The following is a 22,932-nucleotide window of genomic DNA, read 5'->3' as shown; positions in this document are numbered from 1 at the left end:
TATCGTCTATGCCGCAGACCCTAATGCAGAGATTATACTCTGTTTTACGAAGCCTAACACGGAGGCTATCTTCCATGACACGGGGATATCGCAGAGGCTCAATGCCTCTAGGGTCTAAAACCACTCCGAACCTTGTTAAAAAATTTTATAATTCTCCCGAGAACCCCATTCATATGTCTAAACACAATTTAATTTAAAGATCAACATTTCAATCAAGGGAAGGCCAAATATAAAATGCTCAAAATTTTAAGGGTGTTACAGATTCTTCCTAGGTTTTTTTTTTCATGCTATATATTGTTTATCTTCCTCAATAAGAAAACTAAGCTTTCATGTACTCATAACATATATCTCTATTGAAGATCTTTGATCAGAGACTTAGCTGCAACAGGGAATTGATAGCTTACAAAGTTGTACTTTTTTTTTCTTGTTATATTTAAGTCTTTGTACTGTGGTTATAAATGTTGCCTATTGTTTCCTTTGTTATTAGTAGGTGGTGGTGTTTCAGTTCAAAAATCCTTGTTATCATCTAGAGTTAGGTGATAGTAAAAGATAGAGTTAGCTTGTCATTCTAGTTAGAGTTAGTTGGGTGGTGTGCAGTAGAGTAACTTCAAGTTCTCTTTGTAATAGAGTTATTACTAGGATAAGAAGGATTAGGAGGTTAATCCTTCATCTAATGAAGTTGTAGTTAAGTTTCTTGAATATTAGTGGAACTTAGAAATCCTAGAGGCAGGTCGTAGTTTTTCTCTCTTGAGCAAGGAGTTTCCACATAAAATTGTTGTGTCTTTTATTCTCTCTTTCATGTACTTTACTGTTTAATTCTTGTTAGTTTAGTCTGATTGGGACTAAGTCCCAAATTTGGAGGTTAACTCACATGGACGCTTCACCTATTTTTCCTCAACATTAATTACTGATTTCACAAATTACTTTCCAAAACCTAGAATTATATATCAATTAATACGAGTATTACAATACTATTAGTTATTATTTTTGAAGGAGCATGCAAAGTTCAAAGTGCACAGAGGAGTACAAAATGATGAAGATTGAACGCATCACCAATTGTGATACTGTTGGTGTATATGCATTTTGTTATTAAATTAATATAAGTGCATATGTTAGTGGGTATAAATTATGGTAAAAGATGACTATTAGTTCTTGTAACTTATATGACCATTAGTTTTTGTAACTCCATGGTTATTAGTTTCATGTAACTTATGTAACATCAAGACTATTCATATACCCACATTACTACTGCTCATTTATCATTTCAATACAAGGATGAATACCTGTCCTATAAATAGAGCTGGTCTTGCATATTTTTGTAAGAACAAGGAAATATGTTAAGTTTGAAAATTATATTAGTGAAAGAGAGAGTTGAAACAAAGAATAAATTTTAAGTCTCCAACTATATTCACTATACAAAAAAGAGTAACTATATTAGTGAAGAGAGAGTCGAGACAAAGAAAGTATTCAAAGTCTACAACCATATTAACTATACAAAAGCGAATTTAATATGTTGAATAAAAGTTTTTGTGGTGGAGTTTTAGACTCTTTAACTAATCTGGAGTCACTTAAGTTGTACACCGTTAATGAGTAGTTGTATACTGGAGAGGACAAGTCAAGAGATATACTGCAGGATCAATATGGTGTAGATTATGCCGCAGTGGGCTTGAATCTCCTTAAAGAGAGTGAAATATCCGCGCCTCATCCAAAATAAAGATTATCTTATTTTTCTTCATTTTTTGTTTATTTTATTATTTCAACTATAATTATTATAATTTATGGTATATTACAGCAATAATTTTAAGGAGATTCTTGTTTTGTTATAGTTTGAAAAATTACGGATATCAAGATGAGAGATCTCAACATCTCAATGTCACTAGTCTCATCAAGAGATAGAAGGAAAAAAATGAAGTGTAAAGTACTTTTCTACTTTCTCAACTCAAGTGAAGTAAATGTAAAACTTTTCTTCTTATGAAACAAAATTAAAAAGTCTTCTATCTAATATTCTTAATAAATAAAGTGTACTACTTTCCATTAACATAAAGTGGTATCAAATTTTTGAAATAGTGGGTGCTAATGAAATGAGAAAAAATATCATCATGAAAAATGTGATGTTTGCACTTTTGAGAATGTGTTTTTTTAAAAAAACAAGGTGTTATAAGTGCATATGTTAGTCTTGAAATAAATCACATTTTACTATTATATATGAGTTGATGTCTTTGGCTCTAACATGAATGTATCAAAGAAATGAAAAAATCGAGTAGTCATTTTGACATGAAAAATTGGGTGAGATAAATTTCATTCTTGAAATGAAAAAAATACTCTAATACATGTGATAAAACTTTTTTTGACAAGTTACGTTATGGTGAAAAATTGTGAAATACAATATTATTGATTGTGAGAGTCATGCAACTCCTTTTGATTCAAATGTATGAAAGTGGTGTGACAAATAAAAAAGAAGTTTTCTAGCCTAATAAAAAATATGAGATGTATGACGACATTGCATTTGACATGATAATGTGTATGCACTAAAAGCACTTAGCAGCTACAAACAAACTATGTACGTTTACTTAGTATGAAAGTTGAGGCTTGTTTTATAAAGAATAAATATTATGCTAAAGTATTTTTTGATGCAATGAAATTTTTTTTTGCTGTTATTTATTAAAATGAAAAAAATTATTTGCTAACTCAACCATGAAAGTTGGACTAATCATTTTAGCTTCAACTAGTGAAAAAGTGAATTGTTCAATCACTTTATTTTGAGAAATTAATTTATCTAATTTTAAGTTATTGTGATAGCACCAATATTTTTTGTAGAGTTTGAAGCTGTTATTATGACAGTAAATTCAGACCCATGAGGAGAAAATAATATTGTAAGATAAAATTTGACAAATGATTGAATTATGTCAAATTTTGTGATAATCTTGTAGATAAACTAAACTAGGACTTGGCAAGATAAAAAGATCTGAAGCACATCGAGAAGGAAGAAATTAAAGCTCAAAAATCTAAGTCAAATATGAGGAAACCCAATTTGGGGACTAGAGATCCTATAACCAAGTTTAATGGAAAAAAAATCATATGATGACTTGTTGTGAATGCACTATTGCTTTATCACTCCCATGGTGTGAGTGCATTTTCGAATAATATGATGACTTGTTATGAATGCACTATTGATTTATCACTTCCATGGTATGAGTGCATTTTTTCATAATGATTTATGGTGGTTGAATCTAAGAACTCTTAATGAAATTCTTATCTCTTATGAGTGGATGTCGAAATTACAGGGCCACCCTTGACAGATTTCACCTATGTAAGCGTAGAAGTAGTCCGCTTCCTATGAGAATTGAACTTATCCTCAAAAACGCTCATGAAAATAGGGATAGCACAAGGCCATAATATGCAGGCTATTAAAGAATATGTCAACACCTTGATTATTGTGCATTAATAGTAATATTTTATTTCCCCTAAGCATTCAAAGTTCAAGTTTAAGACCACTACGATTCTGGTGTAAAGAATATTGTTTTACTAAGTGGAGGATCAATACAGAGAACACCTTCATTATGCAATATAGTCTTCTTTCGACTAAATTGGTGAAAACACTCTCTTATTTTAATATTAAAATGAGTGGGAGAATGTTTGTGTATACGCATTTTGTCATGAAAATAATATATTAAGTGCATATGTTAGTGGGTATAAATTATGGTAAAAGATGGCAATTAGTTCTTTTAATTCATATGATCATTAGTTCTTGTAATTCCATAGTCATTAGTTTCATTTAACTTATGTAACGTCAAGACTATTCATCTAGCTACATTACTATGCCTCGCTCATCCTATTCAATTCAATAATGAATACCTCGTCTACAATAGAGGTGGTCTTGCATATTTTCTAAGAACAAGGAAACATGATAAGTGTGGAAATTATAATAGTGAAAAAGAGAGTTGAGATAAAGAAAATATTCTAAGTTTTTAACTTATTCACTATACAAAAGAGAGTAACTATATTAGCGAAAGAGAGGATTAAGACAAAGAAAGTATTCTAAAGCTACAACTATATTGACTATACAAAAGAGAATTTTAATATGTTGAAGGAAAGTGTTTTTGTGGTGGAGCTTTGAACTCTTCAACTAATACAGAGTTGCTTGAGTTATGCATCGTTGATGGACTATTATATCCTGGAGGGGACAAATCAAGAAATATACTACTAGATCGGTGTAGATTATGCCACAGTGAGCTTGAATCTCCTTAAAGAGAGTGAGATATCCGCGTCTCAGCCAAAAAGAAGATTATCTTATTTTTCCTCAGTTTTTGTTCATTTTATTATTTCAACTATAATTATTATAATTTGTGGTATATTACACCACCAAATACTATTAAAAATTTGTACTCCAAGTTGTCAAATAGGCAACTTGTTTTGTTTAGAAAGACGTGCTTTGGTTATTTTCTGGACATGCCTCCAGTTTTTGGTATAAGGGCGAGTTTTGTATAATTTATTAATGAGAAGTGTGCATAACGTGGGCAATGATATTTTGTTGCATTTTTAAGTGAGTAGTCTTGATGCTGTTGTAAAATGTCAAGATATCATTAGTGCCTAATTATTTACTGACAAAGTACTTTAAAAGTTCATCTAATATAATATGAGTCCGGCTAGAAGACTGTTTCACTAATCAAAGATGGAAGTCCCATGCTGATACTGTGAGAATTGTTGTTTTGTACTTTACTTTGTAGATATTTCTATTTGATTTTAAAGATCAAAGTTATAAAATTGTCGTACTTTGATTGAGTAGAGAGTTCTGTAGCTATACATTTTGATATATTTAATGTGACATTTAAAGCTTGTTCAAAAAATAAGATAAATTTTGTATATTATGGACATGACTAATTTCCTTTGGTGTTGTAGATTTGAATTTACGAGTGTTGTCTAACATTTATTTTCTACACTACTATTTAGGAGATGAAGATGAGCGTGCTTATTTTTGAAGAGATCTTACAAACCGTGCTGAAGACGAGTAGAGTCATTCCAGATAGCCTTTCATGAGTTAATAAAGTTTGGGTGTGGATGGTGAGAAGATTGACATAATAAAGCATGGTATATGTATTGCTGAGAGTTAGCAAGGAGGCGACTATGAAAAAATATGATTCTCTGCCTGACTTTGAATTTGTCTCTATGTGAGAATCTGCTATTGTTGCCATCAGATGAGAATTATGCGAAAAAATAAATGTAAATGACCAGACACCTGATTTGAAGTTAAATTCTGAGAAGTTGGCAAATAATCTTTTTTTCTGTGCTTATAAGCGAGTCTAGAATAGCACCGATCACACATGCCGCCATTGGTCTAGCATCAACTATTATTTAATACACTTTAAAATGATCAAGCTAGAATAGATGATAGTTCATGTACAAAAAGCTAGTAACCTTAATCTAGCTGCAATCCACCTAGACAAGATTGCCCATCTCAAGCAAGAGAGGTAAAGAGATTCTTAGAGAGGCTGTAGATGGTGATAATGAGTTTTCAATTGGTGAGTTGGCCAAAGACATTGATGTTACCGAATTATCATTAAAAGATGATCTTATTAAGCATCAAATAGGTAAAATATCAAAGGAGGTTCCCATCCCGATAAGAAATGTTATTAAAAGTTTGAAACCGATCCATCTACAAAAGAACTCAAATGTTACTAAGTCTCAAGATGACCTTTCTGGGTCTCCTATTCATGTTGGTGAAAGTAGTAAGCGGGGGAAGGGGGTGAACTACTTTTTTTTATTCGACAGTCGACTCGCTTAGACAGATAGTCGACTATTGAAGCAGTAATACAAAGTTCAGAAAATGAAGTGTGAAATGACACCTGATTTTTATACTTGTTGGAACCTCTAATAGGTCTTACTCCAGTCCTCTTGGTTTGCAAGAGATTCTACTAGTTCTTTGTAAATCAAATTAAATTACAAGAATTGAGTTAATCTTTTTGGCTATAACTCACGTTTTTTTCTTCTTTCTCACTTTCGATACAATGCCTCACCAACTATATGTTTCTCTCCTCTCTTTTTAAATACACAGTAAACTCAAGATAATACAATGATTGAATAAAGTAGAGCAAAAAATTAGAGAAGGTTGAGACAAAAGTATGTCTCTTCCTTTATCTTCCCTCGTTTATATAGTAGTGATTAGACTACTATTAGCCGTTGGAAGATTTAAAATAAAAGGCAACCTAAGAGATTTGGTCCTTGAAAACTAAATGAAAAATATCCTCTTTTCAAGAATAACGTTAGACCATAAATGGTCTCATTAATGAGGCACAAAGCCCGAATTAATGAGCCCTAAAATAAAGATTCTGCTAATCTAAAATGAGCCATGTTTCCTTTGACACAAGATGTTGCATTAAATATGGACGATGCAATCATGATCCTTTTCTTCTATATTCTTGTGACAAATCTTTTTATTTGTTTAGAAGCTTGAGAGTCCTTCTTCCTTTTTTGTGCATTGCTTATTTTTCCTGCAAATTGTCGGACATTGAAATTAGATACTATCAATCTCCCCTTTTTAATGGATGACAACTAAAAAATATATATATAGTTGACTTCCCTATTTAGATCCCCTTGAATGGCTAACTAAGTTGACCAATGTTCCCACTGAATGGTGCCATCACAACTCATGGTCGACTATGAGGTCATAAAGAGAGTATATACAATTTCTCTCCCTTTGACATCAATCAAAAAGGAAAAATTAATACCAAATATGTATTACAAGAGAGAAAAGAAAGAATTCATGGGTTTATATCCAGATACAGAACAAAGTTTCACAAAAATAATACAAATTGTTCATAAAAAACTTAAGGGCAGGAGTAGAAGGAGGAACAACACAACTATGAAAATAGGCCAAGGTTTGAGTAGTAGTATCTTTCAAGATAGTGACCTGATCCACAGTAGTATTGGAGATAGCATTGCTGGCAGTGTAAATCTTGTCAGCAACTTTGATAGCTTCCTTAATGACTTGATCCAACTTGAGTCAAATTTTAGCAATGTCTGAACTAGTTTCCTTACCAATGGCCTAAATTTTATCCATCTGAAAGTGAGATGCAAAAAGAATAACGTTAAGAGACTCCAACATTACTTCTAGGTCAAAGATATAATTGAGAACGATTAGAGAGACCGAGGAACAACAAGCATCATCAGGAGAAGGGGGCTTGATTTTAGAAGAGGGAGGTGTATTTAACCCCACACTATTTTCAGTATTTTGAACCCAAGTTTTATCATTACAAACATAACCAATACTGATGAATGCTTTAGAGTTATAACACTATTTGACTGAAATAGATTGTGTGTCCTCAAGAGGAATATTGCTATCTCTGAGAATGTGAGTGATAATCAACCCATATGGAAGACTAGATAGATCACGAGAGGATTAAATGATGAAATTGTTAATGAAAAAGGATAAATTGATATTTTGTTGAGTAAGAAGATAGTAAGTGAAAAAAGTGTCATGCTGAGTGAAAGTAGACAAAGATCCCGCCATGATTCTGTTTATGAGTCATGATGGCACGTACTTTATTCCATGAATAGGTAAGCCAAAATATAGCTCGTAGCTATAAGCAATAAGCTAATTTGGTGGGAAATGGCATAAATGTCGAAATATGCAAGTAAAGGCTTATATGCAATAAATCATGGAATAATACTATAACGGAAGAGAAATAAGAGAAACAATAACATCCCACTATCTAGTAGTATCGGTACAAGAGACTTTAATCTAAAAGAATACAAGTACTATCAAGTCAATATATAATAGCCTCAAAAATAAAAACACTAGCAATAACAAAAGAAGGAGAAAAGGTCAACTCTGCCTCCTAGAGCTCACCCTATCTCCGAACTTTGACCAGCACAAATCTCAGTGTCACATCAGAAATTAGTAATCGAATTTACACCAAAAAGATACAAAAGTATAGTATGAGTACCAAAACCATGAGTACTTATTAGGCATCATCGATCGACTGAGCTAAATCATACTATAAATATAAGAAAATGTGAGATAAATAAGCTAAGTCAAGATAAGAAGGTAAACCTGGAATAACTCTTCAAATACCATAAATAAATGACCAAAATAATTACATGGAGGAAAACATTTCTATCACTATACATCTTGCCCCCATAAGCCAGAAGGTGCAATAAAGTAAATAATTTAACGCAGGCTCCCATAATTTTGGAGGGTACAATCAAGGAGAAATGATAACATGAATTATACTAAATAACCATATCTTGAAATCATAACCTTAGAACCTTCCATACCATGAAACACCAAACTCAAATCGATTCCATAACCTTCATAATCAACACCTCATTGCCGGACTTGAATCATAACTTATATCATCAATTGTCGGACTTGAACCAAAACTCATATCATCAAAAATATCAAAATCGAACCAATCTTTATATCATAAATATCAGACTTGAATCAAAAATAATACCATCGCCCAAGTACCAAACTAGAATAAATAACCATATATCTAAACCTTATTGGGATCAAGAATATAATTAAAATAATGTGCAAGGTCTATAGGTCCTACAAAAAATTAATAGCAATCTTAGCCTAAGGTGGACCGGAGGGGTCCACTTCAATAATTGAAATCCATTCTAAGGAAAATTCTACCCTGAACTAGGCTAGGGAATCCAATTCCACTAATAGATATTAAATATTCCACAACTTAGTCCTAAGATAGAAAATCTACCGAAATAACTAGTAACTAAGGTAATTATGCCTAATTAAGGGTCCTTAAAACACTATACAAATCATAAAAAATACACATACAAGACCTAAATCCCATCCTAGAACTAGCATACTATTATGTTCGTACTATAATCAAGCCCAATTTAAGAGAAAAGTAAACCTAGCTTACCTGGACACCAAAGAAAGTCTGGTGAAATTTGCTAAATCAATGATTTCTCCTTTCGAGAAGCTTTCTTATGATGCCACACTATAAAAAATATAATATACTAATCAATATGGGAAAAACGGTACTCATATTGCATTATTATGCTTTGGATAAAAAATAAGCCAAAATTCTATTTCGGGTCCGCTTGTGGAATCACACTATCAAAATCATCAACACGTTCCTCTATGCTCTAGGAACATTTAGCCTAAAGAATGGATAAATTCTGAACTCAAATGATACCTCTATCTACTCAATAATAATTTAAGAATTTTGGGAATAAATTGAAGAATTAACCAAGAATTTAATGGAAGCTTAATAAGATTTCAATGAAGAATGATTAATCTGAGCTCACAATTACCCCCAAAATCTCTTACTAATTACTCTCCTAATTTATCACACTCTTTAGGGTTTTAACTCTTGATACTTATGAGAAAAATGAGAGAAAATTGGGTAAGAAGGGCATTTATTACTCTCCTAGGTGTTACTTAAGAGGCCACTTGACCGCTTAAGCAGTACCTACTGAGCCTGCCCCTTTCGCTAAAATGACCAAGGGGCTGCTTAAGCAGCCTCTGCTATATGTAGTTTTTATGATGAGCAGCTAAACTACGAGGGACCATGCCATTGGATGTGCAAAGTATAGTACAACTGGCACGCTCCTTCTGCACAGTTTTGTCATCTTGTGTAACAAACTTGCAGGTGCTATTTTGTGCTATTTAGTACTTACTTGGATAGCTGGTCCAATGATCATTCAATTCCTAATCATAACCCAGCTATAAAAGGAAAGAGATGACTCTTTAAATAATCATTTTCTTGCAAATCCAAAAGAGTGAAGATAGGCCAAAAAACCCATTTCAATATTGCTAAAGTTCTTAGTTGTTTATGTAAGCTTAAATAGAAAGTTTTATTGAGTGAGCTTTGTAAAATACTTATGTTGTAAGAGTAGTGTTTTCTTTTAAGAGTGCACCTTAGGTAGAGTTGCCTAAGCTTGAGTCTAATTAGACACGGGAGTCCTTGGTAAAGTTACTAAGATGAGTTGGTAGTAGAGTTGCTGCTAGCTCAAGGAGCCTAAAGTTAGGCTAAAATTTATACTATAATCAAGAGGAAAATTTATACTATAATCAAGAGGTTGATTATAGTGGATTTCCTTAGTGCTTGTAAGGAAAAGCCATGATTTTTCCCATACTGGATTTCCATGTAAAAATTCTTATGGGTTTTACTCTTTCTGCACTGTTATTAGTTTCTATGCACTTTATTATTTGATTGTCTGTGTTTTATTCTGAGGGACCTGGTCCCTTACTGTGAGGAGCAACCCCAAAGGGTTTTATCAATTAGTATTAGATCCTGGTCACTCTAAAAAGTTTACACCTAGAGTGTCTTGGTTAGCATGACTGCTTCACCTAAACTAGAAGAAGGGAAATCTACAACTAGACCACCAAGATTCAATGAGCAGTATTATGGGTGGTTGAAAACTAGGATGTTTGACTTCATTATGGATGAAGATAATGAACTAATGGATATAATTCTTGATGGTCCTTATGTTCCTGTAAGAGAAGTTAAAAAAGGAGATGTGCCAAAAATGGTTGTCAAAAGCAGGAGGGAGTTCAATGATGAAGATAGAAGGAAGATTGAAAAGAATTACAAAGAAAAGAAGCTGTTAGTATGTGGCATAGGTCCTGATGAATACAACAGTATCTCAGCTTGTGAATGCTAAAAATATTTGGGATTGATTAAGGAATGCTCATGAGGGAACAACGGATATGAAGGACTCTAAAGTTGAAATACTGAAAACTCAGTATGAAAACTCCACTATGAAAAAAGGAGAGACAATACAAGAAATACATACATGATTCACCTCCATCATAAATGAGCTACACTACTTAGGAGAGATGATTCCATTGTATAAACAAGTGAGGAAGGTCCTTGCTGCTCTTCCCAAGTCATGAAAAAGTAAAGTAGATACTAAAACTGAGGCAAGAAATCTGAAAACCCTCACCATGGATGAGCTGATGTGAAATGTAAAAACTCATGAGCTCAAAAAGCAATAAGAGCTAGAGAAGAAAGATTTTAAAAGGTAAAAACTTTGGCATTGAAGGCTTCAAAGAATGACTCAAGTGACGAAGAGACTGATGTTGTCTATTTGGTAAGACGAATTGTCAAAGAAATGAAAAAGAGTGGCCAATTCCAAAGAAGAAGAAGAAGCAACAACAAAGGAAGCAATGTTGAGGTCTGTCACAAATGTGAAAGTCTTGAGCATTTTATCAAGGACTATATAATGCACAAGATGGTTCATTAGGATTACCATAAGTTTGAGAGTGATAAAGGAAAGATCAGGGACCAGGTCCTTGATAATTTACAAAGGAAGGCAACAACTGAATATACTATAAAGTAAGCTCTGGCAGTATAGGAAGACTCATTCAGTAATTTCGGTAAAGATGAAAAGACTGAAGGTATTTCTATACTTGTAGTGGAGGATGAGAAAGTGATCTTCGACACCTTTTTTGCATTTATAGCAACCACTGAAGATGAATAGAAAGATGAGGTAACACTCTCAGACATTAAAAAATTGTAGAAAACTACTCTTCTATAAAACTAAAAAAGCTTGCCAATATGTTGATTGATTCTATGTGTGAAATGACTAATGAAAAAATGCTTTGAAATAAAAATATGGAGAGTCAAGAGCTTGAGTTAATTATTCTCACTTTTCAAATATCTAAAACTGAAGAGAAGGTTAATAAGTTAAAATCTAAAAATTCAAGCTTAGTCAATCAACTAGACAAAGCTAATAGTGCCTGTGATATAGAAAAGGTTAATACTCTAGCAGAAAAATTTGAAGATCAGGAGCTCGAACTGATAGCTTTGACTCTCCAAAGATTAAAAAATGAGCAACATGTTGCAAAACTAAAACTTGAAAATCAGAGTTTGGTAAGTCAACTGGCAAAATAAGATGGTTTTAATTATAAAGGGAAGAAGGATGAAACACCCTAGGTTTTGACCCTTAGAAAATTTCTTGGTTTTTGGCTTTTGGACATCATACGACTAGGGGGTACTAGTTGTATGATAAGGTATGGTTTTGTAGATCATGATCTTATTGTAACCAATGTGGGTTGGTTGGTTTTTGTCCAAGGTACGGTTGGGTCATACGAGTCGTATCTTAGGGTACTAGTAGTATGTTGCCTTATGTTTAACCTAGAGGATTCTAGTCTAGCTAAGGAACAGATTTAGGGTACTGGTCATATGGTTGGGTACGAATTGGCCTTGGTGGTATATGTTGGACAGTGTTGGGGTCGAAGGGGAGGCGTTGGGTTCCAGATAATGGTATCACTCGAACCTTAGGGTATAGTTTGGGGAGGGTGGCCATACCTTCCTACGGGAATTTAATGTAGTTCAAGTTGGGGGTAATTTGGACATTTTCCCTCTTAAACGCTTAAGGACCCACGACTTATAACATTATTGGGACATAATTTACCCTATTAATCTAATCTAAAGAACTTAGAACACTCTCTCAAATTCTCTCAAGGCTCTTGGGTCAAAGAAGGCTAGGGTTTCATTAATAGGATCAATTTAGGGCTTGCAAAGGGTGGTCTCTCTCAGTTTTCTTTGTAATCTAAGGCATGTTACTCCTCCCTAATTTTTAGTTCAACTAAAGGAATTATTTAATATATAGTTTTAATGATATAATTGTTATATAGTTATGTGTTTTGAATTATATGTTAGGGGTTTTGGTTATTAATGGTTGATTTATGATTTCCCATGTTTTAATTATGGTTTTCATGTTTTAATGATGGTTTGAACATATGGTTACATGGGAATGGTTAATTGGCACTTGGTTTTGGTTTTGGAAACTATATGCCCTCAATATGTTTGACAAAATGCCTATGAGAATGCTTTTATCACATAGTTAGACTTTTTAAATGAAACTATTGCATGGTATAACTTGGAACTTAAACTGGATTGGGTGGTTAAAATGGATAAATGGTAAGGTTTTGCTGGTCATGGTTTGGTTCAATTGAAAGCCTTTTGGAGTACAAGGGAATCCCCCAAGCAAACATAATAATGAACTACTTACATGGGAATACTTTTCTTAAAAAAAAAGGTTCGCTAAGGACATTGCTTGCAAGATGTTGTTGGTATGGTGCCACTACTTATAGCCTTGGTTAATAATAAATAGAATGGTGATTTGGTTGCATATTAATAGTTTTAGTTGGGCAATAATGGCAGGGTGTGATAGCTAACCGTGAGGGTGTGAGTCCAATGAACAAACACTGGAAACTCATGTTTCCCGATATGAGAGTTGGTCATGGAAACCATATATGATACTTATGGGGTACATGGGAATCCCCTAAGTTAAACTTGTATATATGTGTTATGGAGAGGGAAGTGTACACGAGAATCTCATACTCTATGGTATCTCTAATTTATGTGGCTACATGTATCGAGGCTTGTTCATGGGGTAACACTGGACCCATATAGCCTGTGAGTGGTTCTAGGATGGTTAAGCTACACATACCCAGGTTAATGGTTTTAAGGAACGCTAAAATTAAGTTCACTTTCCCGTTGTTGATATATATATATATATATATATATAAATATATATATATATATATATGGTTGTGCATATGATTGATTAATTGGTCTTAAAGGTTGGCATTATTTTATCCTTATCCTGAGTGCTTGTTAGCGTTCACCCGCTAACCCTTCTTTAGGAACTATATCCCCATATTATGTAGAATCCGATCATTCTACTCCTCTTGCTCAGTGATCGAATTTGGGATAAGCTTGTGTTAGATTAAAGTAGTGATATTTCATATCCCTGAAGGCTCTATTTCATGTCATGGATGTCTTTACTTGCTTTGGTTATTTTATAGACTATGGTTTGTCTATGATCAGGGGCATGTCCTGATCGAATATTGTTTTACTTTCGGATAGAGGCTTTGTGTGACTATTATGGGTTGGTATGAGCTGCATCGGTATTGGTGCTATCCTTGGCATTGGTATTAGTATTATGGCTTATACCGGTGGACTATATTTGCTTTATGATTATTTCATTTTGTTTTGGATAATATAGATAAACATATTGGGTTATTGTCTTGGTTTGGTTGGTTATTGGACGAATTAACTTGGATGGGTTGGTCTAGGAAGTATACTTATCCCAAAGTCACTATATCTTTAAATACGCTATCTTGTTATATGTTCGGAATTATCCAACTCAGGGTATGCTCTTGGAGGTTGGGTTGGGTATTAAGGGTGGTCTCTAGTCCTGGTTGGACTTGGGATGCCTATTATGACTAGGTCCCAAGTTCATGTCCAATTGGGAGTCCACAAAGACATATCGAGTAGAGTCTCTTTTAAGGTTGTGTAACACACCATACTCATAAGATAGAGGCCACAAGGCATTTAGGAATGTTTTTATTTCTTGTATTCTGATTTCAAGATGTAAAGTCTAAGGTTCTATAATCCTCTCTAATTTTGGTTTGTTCACTTTTTTGATTATACCTCGATGATCTGGTATGCATGAAAAATCCTCTGTCACAATTGAGGATGATATTGATATGACACGCTTTACTCATAGGATCCATATTCGGTTAAGGGGTCTTATCCCTAATTTTTTTGGAGTTCCACCAGTTCCGTCCCGTCCTTCTCAAGACAATGTGATGAATATGGAGATTCATCAGTTGATTCATATAATTGCTCAGTTATTAGCTTCTTAGGCTGAGCGTGGTGCATCTTTCACTCTATCTTCTAGGGCCACAAGGGTTGGCTAGTTCATGAGGTTGAGTCCTCTAATTTTCGCTGGTGTTAAGGTGGAAGAGGATCCTCAGGTTTTGTTTGGATGAGATGGAAAAGATTTTTAGGGTTATGCATGCCACAAATGTGGAAGGGGTGAAGTTTGCTACCTACTAGCTAACGAATGTGAAGTACTAATGGTACGAGGAATGAGATGGGGAAAGGGGTGATATTGATGAGTCATCTTTGTGGGAGACTGTAACTCCCCGAAATCTCATCCTAAAGCATAACACGGTGCTTAAGGCTACAAGTAGACCCAAGCTAACCTTTTGAGCCTATTACTACATATAATAACTTATTTCGAGATGAAATAAACAAAACATTGGTACTGTCACATCAAATGATAGGAAATAGGAAGAAAATACTCGGTCCAAACGACCATAATACTGAAAATCTCAACATACTAACAATCTAATAACTAGTCTGACAAAGCTTGTACTACTCCATGATGAGAGAGCCATTGGGATAGGCCCCCAACTGACTCAAACTGAACAAAAAGAAATAATATATCTACTAAGATAATGAAATGTCTTAAGATAGGTCCTCAAACCATGAGGACTCACCACTGTGGAGATGTAGACAAAGGTACTCGGAAATCACTAACGAGGCTGGGACAGAGCCCCTGAACCTATATTATAAGACAATGTAGCACATAGACGTATATGTGGATCAACACTTGGGAATGTACTGAGTATATGGGGGTGTATGCATTTAAATAAACATTATCATTACTCTTTATAAAATCATACATGCATATATGAATGACTCACATACCTTGAACAAATCTAAAATATAATTCTCATGAATCGTGAATAGTGAAACATGAAAAACAAGTCTTGTTAGTCATTATACTTAACTTTAAAATCTCTTCTCGCCTCTTATTCTCAATACTTGAAAGCTAAAGGAACTTTAAACAATACTTTCAAACTCCTACTTTTATCTCATGGAGAGTAAAACTTCTTTAAAACTAAAGGACTCAGAACTTTTAGGAACTTTCAATACTTGGAAACTCTAGAACTCTTTTTTACTTGGGACACTTAGAATTCGGGATTATATAACTTTGGACACTCAGGAGTTTCTTCTAACCGACATAAACCATGTGAGCTACATGGATTCCAACTTCTTGTCCTCCTAAGGAATAAACCTCATATTGGGGAGAGGCGTCATACTCTTGCCAGAGAGTATAACCTCAACTCAGTAATCACTATCTTGGCCTTGGGCCCATAAATATCAGTCCTACAGTGGCACGTAGTTCTGGGGTATGAGACCTCAGAATCATACCCAACTCAATGCTAAATAATACTCCTATACTCAGCTCAGAACTCTTAGGAAATCCACCTCAAATAACTCAAGGGTCTATACTGAAGACCAAAATGTATTACTATTTGTTTTAATAGAACATCATTGTGGATTCCAACTGTATTAGGACCAAAAAGGTCAAATATTTCTCAATAATCTCAAAGTACTCAAATCATATGTGCTTATTGCACAGAAGTTCATAAAATTGTAATTCTCAAGTAAGGCTTAGTGGCCCATAGATCAATCTAAAGTTAAGACTCATCAAAATGCATACTAGAGATCATAAGGATTCATAAATAATATAGAAATCTGGAATTTCAGCATTATGCATTAAAACTTCAACATACTCATGTAGCTCAATTTCTAAAACATGGAAATTATCATAATCTCAAGAACAACAACAAAGGGTACAAACCCATACTTCAATTTTCATAAGAAAACATGTGAAACCATATATTTTTGTAATTTTAAACTACTTTTGGGAACAAGGACAAAAGGAGTGCCCTTGTTCAAACCCCACATACCTTGAATTAGAAGCTTTGGATGAACTCTTGCTTTTGGGACTCTATTCGTATTCTTGAATGAGGGTTCTTGAAGCCTTTGACTTGAGAACCTTGAATCTTGACTCAATTTTGAAAATCTATGGTGGATTCTTGAGATTCTTGGAAGAGGTTTTGGATACTTAGGGTTTTTGTTGAGAGAAAACTTGAGAAAAACTTCATAGAATGCTTGTAAATGACTTTAATTTGGTGTTTGTATGGTTTAAGAGGCTTGGAAAAGTCCAAAGTGCGCTTTTTAACTTCTGTACGAAGCAGGAAAAATTGAACTGGGAACCCAATTTTATGGGCCACCGCGACGCGCCACTATCGCGGTGGCTTACTAGAAATTGACAAATGGGAATCTGTGAGTCTCCACGACGCAGAGCCATCGTGTTGTCCCACTAGTTAGGACATGGAACTTCAGTGTGATGTGTCACAATCGCACTAGGCCACTAGAAATTGACTATTGGGAAATTGGGGTCCTCCGCGATGTACTACTATCACGGAGTTCCACTGGAATTTGACAATTGTCAAATAGACCCTCTCCACGATGCGCCAAGCACTAAAATGATGTTGTTTTATTAGGACTTAAATTATCCATAACTTCTTTCCTGGGCATCGAATTTGGGCGAATCTTATATCGATGGAAAGCTTATCAAATTTCCCATATGATAAAAAGTCAAAATTAAGGAAATTATATATGGTTAAAATGATACTCACTTAGGAAGACACTTCTTAAACTTCTCGAGAAGAAATTAAGCTTAATAAAAATTTAAGGTATTACAATATCTCCCCCTTGGAAATATTCGTCCACGAATGTCGCTAGTTAAGCTAAGCGCATGGTGGAAATTTAGTATGTAAAGTTGGAAGAACTTGCTAAATTGACTCTATGTCTTTCTAAACTCTTGAATACTTTAGAGAATGCATGAACTTGATAAGGGTAGATGCATAGCTGAAACGTTAGATTAGAAGGGATAAATTAAGAAAGAATATTACCTTCGGCTTGATCTGAACTCACGAAAAAAAGGTGTGGGTACTTGGCTCGTATGTCTGCTCCTGTCTCCCAAGTAGCTCCCTCAACTGACTGGTTCCGCCATAAAACTTTGACCAAGGGAACTTCTTTGTTCCTCAGTCTATGGATCTGAAAATCTAGAATCTCAACAAGACTCTCATCAAATTAAAGACGGTTTTGAATATCAGTACTCTCTGAAGGATCTACTACAACGGAATCACCAATATGCTTTTTAAGAATGGAGACATGAAAAATAGGATGAACGATTGACAACTCTACGAGAAACTCAACTTTATAGACTACTTTACCAACACGGCTCAAGTCTCTATAGGGGCCAACATTACGGGGGCTAAGCTTTCCCTTTCTACCAAACCTCTTCACCCCTTTCGTGGGTGAAATCTTCAAGTACACCAAATCATTCACCTCAAACTCAAGATCTCTTCTCCTCACATCAGCGTATGACTTTTGACGACTCTAAGCTATCTTCAACCTTTCTTTAATCAAATTCACCTTATCCATAGCCTCAAATACTGCATTAGGTCCAACCAAAGTAGCTTCACCCACTTCAAACCAACCTATGGGTAATCTATATCTCCTACCATACAAAACCTCAAATGGTGCCATCTCGATACTAGCATGGTAACTATTATTATATGCAAACTCGATCAGTGGCAAATGCTCATCCAAACTACCTTTGAAATCTAGAGTACATGCCCTCAATATATCCTTGGGAGAATCATCCTGTTCCTGACGGGATGGTAAGGCATAGAATCTATTTTAACACTAACCACCAGCAGTGCTAGATGAAGTGCCTTAAGTAGGGGAGGAATGAGCTACAGGAGATGGTGCACTAGTAGTCTATGTCTGGGGTCGGGCATCTCTGTTCCCCTTCCTAGCATGTGGACATTCTCTAAGTCTGTGGCCCAGCTTGCCACAACCAAAACAACCCTTCTGGTCTACTAAACACTCACCGGGATGATCCCTACCATACTTAGCACATAGAGGATAACAGGGTCTATTACTTACACTGTTCTGGGACTGGGACATAGAAGACTTATTCCTTGGCTCATGCCTACCTCTAGGAGTGGGAGCACTACCTGATGAAGGCGCTGGCATAGACGAACGACCCTAGAACTGTGGGCGGTTTTGTTCATGGGACCTAGCCTGACTGTACTCATGCTGCTCAGATCTAGCCCTCTTGTTATCCTTCACTCAATCTCTCTCCCTTATTTTATCTACCTTTATCTACCGTGCATGTATCATCAACCTAGGCAGATCCATATCCCTATTCAGCATAGCAGTCCTACACTCTTTCAGTATTAAACCAGAAACACCTGTCACAAACTTGCTCATACTAGCTCGGGTGTCAGAAACCAAATCAAGAGCATACTTGGCTAACTGGTTGAACTTTAAGCAGTACTCCTTAATAGCCATGGAGCGCTGCCTTAAGTTCATGAACTCCTCAATCTTTGCGTCTCTCATCTCAAGCAAGAAGAAATTGTCCAAGAATGCATCTTAGAATACCTTTCAAGTCAGAGGAGCAACATCCTCACCTCTACCCTTCATCTACAATACAACCCAGTCATAAGCAATGTCTTTTAACCTGTGAGATGCCAGCTCAACACTTGTTTTCTCAGAAATATGCATCACCTGTCTGATCTGTCTTAGACCAATAAAATTGTGATGGATTCATCCGCATGAAATCATGAATCCTAGCAGCAGCTGAATCACCTCCTTACAGATTTAGAATTGTGGCCTGGTTATTGGCCTGAACATTAGCAGTTACTACTTGGGCTAACGCCTGAAAGGCCGCCCGAAACTCAGCATGAGACACAGTCTCATTCAAGGGATCAACAAGCTGGGATTGCTCATTATTTTTTCTATGGGCGTTAGCTCTTTGGGGAGGCATTTTCCGAAATAAGAGAGCACGAATTATTAGATGAGAGGGAAAACTATAGGCACGATAGAATCTGAAAGAAAGAATTTTTTTCCTAAAATATCTTGTAGCCTCTTTCTCATAGATGTGGCACGCTACACACCGATGATCAAGAGACTACTTAACATGGCTTGTCAGACTCCCTAGGACTCTTTAAACCTTAGGCTCTGATACTAAGTTTGTAACACCCTAAAATCTCATTCCGAAGCATCACACGGTGCTTAAGCCTACAAGTAGCCCCAAGCTAACCCTTTGAGCCTATTACTACATATAATAACTTATTTTGAGATAAAATAAACAAAGCATTGGTACTGTCATATTAAATGATAGAAAATACAAAGAAAATACTCGGTCCAAACAACCACAATACTAGAAATCTCAACATTCTAATAATTTGATAACTAGTCTCAAATAGACCCTCTCCATGATGTATCAAGCACTAAAATGACGTTGTTTTACGACTAGGACTTAAATTAGCCATAACTTCTTGCCCGGGCATCAGATTTGGGTGAATCTTATATTAACGAAAAGCTTATCAAATTTCCCATGTGATAAAAATTCTAAATTAGGGAAATTATATATGGTTAAAATAATACTCACTTAGGAAGTCACTCCTTAACCTTCTCAAGGATAAATTAATCTTAGGAAAAATTTAGGGTATTACAGAGACTTTCTCCAATGCATTTCTAGATTGATTATTTCCTCAGGAGTTAAGGGAAGAAAAAGAGAAGGAATTATTTAATTTGAAATAGGGAAAGATGTCAATCAAGGAGTATGCCTTAAAATTTTACCAGCTATCTAGGTATGCTCTGGAGATAGTGTATGGTATGAGGGACAGGATGAGAAAGTTTGTTTCAGGACTGTCTTATGAGTTGATCTTTAAAAATAAGGATGCCTTGATGATCAAGGAAATGGATGTCTCTAGGTTGGTTGTTCATATGTAACAGGTGGGAGAGGAAAAGAAAAAATAGGTAAATGTAGAGAAAAGATAGGTTAAGAAGTTTAGTTTCTTTGAGTAGTGTGGTAGCAAACAAAAAAGTGGTAGGGATGATGGTAAATCAGAAGTGAGGGAGTTCTATTTTTTTCTCCACAGCTAGAGCTCCTTACCTGAAGCTGTCTGGTAATAAGTGTCGTAGGGTGGCTGCAACTTTAGAGAAAAAGGTTCCCAATCTCAGGCTAGTAGGGCACGATTGGCTTTATCATGACCTTTTTATAGGTTTTGTAGTCAGTTTCATTAAGGTTTTTATAACGAGGGAGGGACAAGTATTTCAAATATGGTCATCCAGACCTTATGCTTAGAAACTATCTAGTTGGTAAGGTTTCTTCTGGAGCGATCATGATTTTGGTAGCCTCTTCATCTGCTCTTGCACCAAAGGGTGCTGCTTTTCTATCTTTTTCTTCTCCTAGTATCTGCCAAAATTAGTTATATGCCCTTGCATCCCAACAGGAGTTTGAGGCATCACCTGATGTCATGAATGGTATGTTACAACTCTTTTCTTATGATGTGTATTGTTTACTTGATTCGGGGTCCACTCTCTCTTATGTGACCCTATTTGTGGCTATGTATTTTGGTTTTGGTCCTAAGGTTATTTTGGACCCCTTTTCTATTTCAACCCTGGTAGGTGACTTTTGTGATTTCTAGAAGAGTCTATAAGGGGTGTGTGGTACCTGTTGGTAGTAAGGAAACTTTGGTGGATTTGTATAAATTAGATATGATAGATTTTGATATTATCCTAGCGATGGATTGGTTAAACTCGTGTTACACATCTATAAACTATCAGACTCGTAAGGTTGTTTTTAGGTTCCTTGGTGAACCGATTATTAAATAGAAGGGTGGTTTCCTTACTCCTAAGGGGAAGTTTGTATCATAACTTAGAGCTTAGAGATTAATCTCCAAAGGGTGTCTCTATCATTTAGTCTAGGTTAAAGATTCTAACTTGTAAGGTCCTTTTTTGCATTCTGTTCCAGTGGTAAATGAATTTCTTGAGGTCTTTCTTGTTGACCTTCCTGGTGTTTCTCCTGATAGGGAGATTGATTTTAGGATTAATCTGGTTTTAAAAACTCATCCAATTTCTATTCGCCCTTATATGATGTCTTTGGTTGAGTTGAAAGATCTTAAGGATCTTTTGGATAAGGGTTTCATTTATCCTAGTATCTCCCCATGGGGTACACAGTATTATTCGTGTATAAGAAGAAGGGTTCCCTTTGGATATGTATTGACTATCGATAGTTGAATAAGGTGACGGTTAATAACAAGTATCCTCTTCCAAGAATAGATGGTTCGTTTGATTAGTTGGAAAGTTCCAAATTCTTTTCTAAGATTGATTTTTGGTCTGGGTATGGAGGTGGATATCCCTAAGACTGCTTTCCATACTCGGTAAGGACACTTTGAGTTTCTGGTTATGTCTTTTAGTTTGACCAAAACTCTGGCAATATTTATGGTTTTGATGAATAGGGTCTTCTGTCAGGTTTTGGATTTGTTTGTCATTGTGTTCATAGATAACATCCTTGTGTATTTTAAGAGTGAGATGGATAATTCCAATTACCTTCATGTGGTGTTATAGACCTTAAAGAAACAACAATTGCATACCAAGTTTTCAAACTATGAATTCTGGTTGAATGCTGTCACTTTTCTGGGTCACATTATTTCTAGTGAGGGGATCATGATGGATCCACAAAAAGATTGATGTGGTTAAGAATTGGCCTAGAATCACGACTCTAACTAAATCAGACCTTCTTAGGTTTGGATATCTACTATAGGAGGTTCGTAAAGAGTTTCTTTTCTATAGCCACCTCATTGACTAAGTTTACTTCGAAAAAAGTAAAGTTCTCTTGGTCTAATGCTTGTGAGGGTAGTTTTGAGAGAAGCTGAAGGTTAAGATAACTTTGGCTCTGATTTTGACTTTGTCAGAAGGTACAAATGGGTTTGTGGTTTACTGTGATATGTCCTGGGTAGGACTCGGTTGTGTTCTAATGTAGCATGATAAGGTGATAACCTATGCTTCTAGGCAGTTGAAGGTACATGAGATGAATTATACTACTCATGATTTGGAACTGTTAACTGTGGTATTTTTATTGAAAATCTGATGGCACTGTTTGTATGCAGTACAAGTGGATATCTTCTTAGATCATAAGAGCCTGTAGTATGTATTTACTCAGAAAAAGCTTAACCTCAGGAAGAAGAGGTGGCTTGAGCTTCTTGCGAACTATGATAGGAGTCTTCAATAATACCTAGGTAAATCTAATATGGTTGCTCATGCTCTTAGCAGGTTATCCAATGGGAGTCTAGCTCATATGGATAAGGAGAAACAGGAGTTGATGAAGGATATTAACTATTTGGCTATCCTTAGAGTTCGTTTCTTGGACTCTGAGGATGATGGTATGTTCATTCAAAATATGGAGCAGTTATCTCTTGGTGCTGAAATCAAGGAGAAGCATATGTTA

Source organism: Capsicum annuum, chromosome 7 (assembly GCF_002878395.1).
Source record: "Capsicum annuum cultivar UCD-10X-F1 chromosome 7, UCD10Xv1.1, whole genome shotgun sequence".
In the NCBI taxonomy this organism is placed as follows: domain Eukaryota; kingdom Viridiplantae; phylum Streptophyta; class Magnoliopsida; order Solanales; family Solanaceae; genus Capsicum; species Capsicum annuum.
The sequence above is the reverse complement of the archived record's forward strand: the minus strand, read 5'-3'. Positions refer to the sequence as shown.